We start from the raw sequence: 492 nt of genomic DNA on the forward strand, positions 1-492 counted from the left end.
AAAAAAGAAAAAGTCTGTGTTCCTTCAGGGGTTTTTCCAAAACAGCCTCTTGAGCATTCAAATGGGAGGCCCTGTGGGAAGCAGGGTGGGAGTATAGGCCTCAGCCATAGCCTGGAAAGAGGCTGTTGAGGATCCCCTAGGTAGGGAGGTGCCCCCAAAGGTTGGGGGGAGCTGCTGAAGTTTAAGCAAGTCATCCAGGGGCTGAACCTACTATCGCCCCACCTGCAGCCATCCAATTACCTCCCACAACTCCTCCAAAGTTGGGGACAATCCCTAGGGACCCCCAGAGGTAAGAGACCCTAAAGCAGCTAAATGCATGGATTATCTAGACCCAAAATTTTGCTGAGTTCCTTCCAATTACCCATCCTGGAGTATTCTGAATAGCCAAGGAACTGGCCAGTGGAGAAAACCACTCCACTCTGCCTCTCTTGGTGGTGGGTTCTGTCTCTTCTCTGTGTGTTTCTCCTTTTCTCCCCTTCAGTCCCCTTTGGT

Source organism: Pteropus alecto, unplaced genomic scaffold (assembly GCF_000325575.1).
Source record: "Pteropus alecto unplaced genomic scaffold, ASM32557v1 scaffold75, whole genome shotgun sequence".
In the NCBI taxonomy this organism is placed as follows: domain Eukaryota; kingdom Metazoa; phylum Chordata; class Mammalia; order Chiroptera; family Pteropodidae; genus Pteropus; species Pteropus alecto.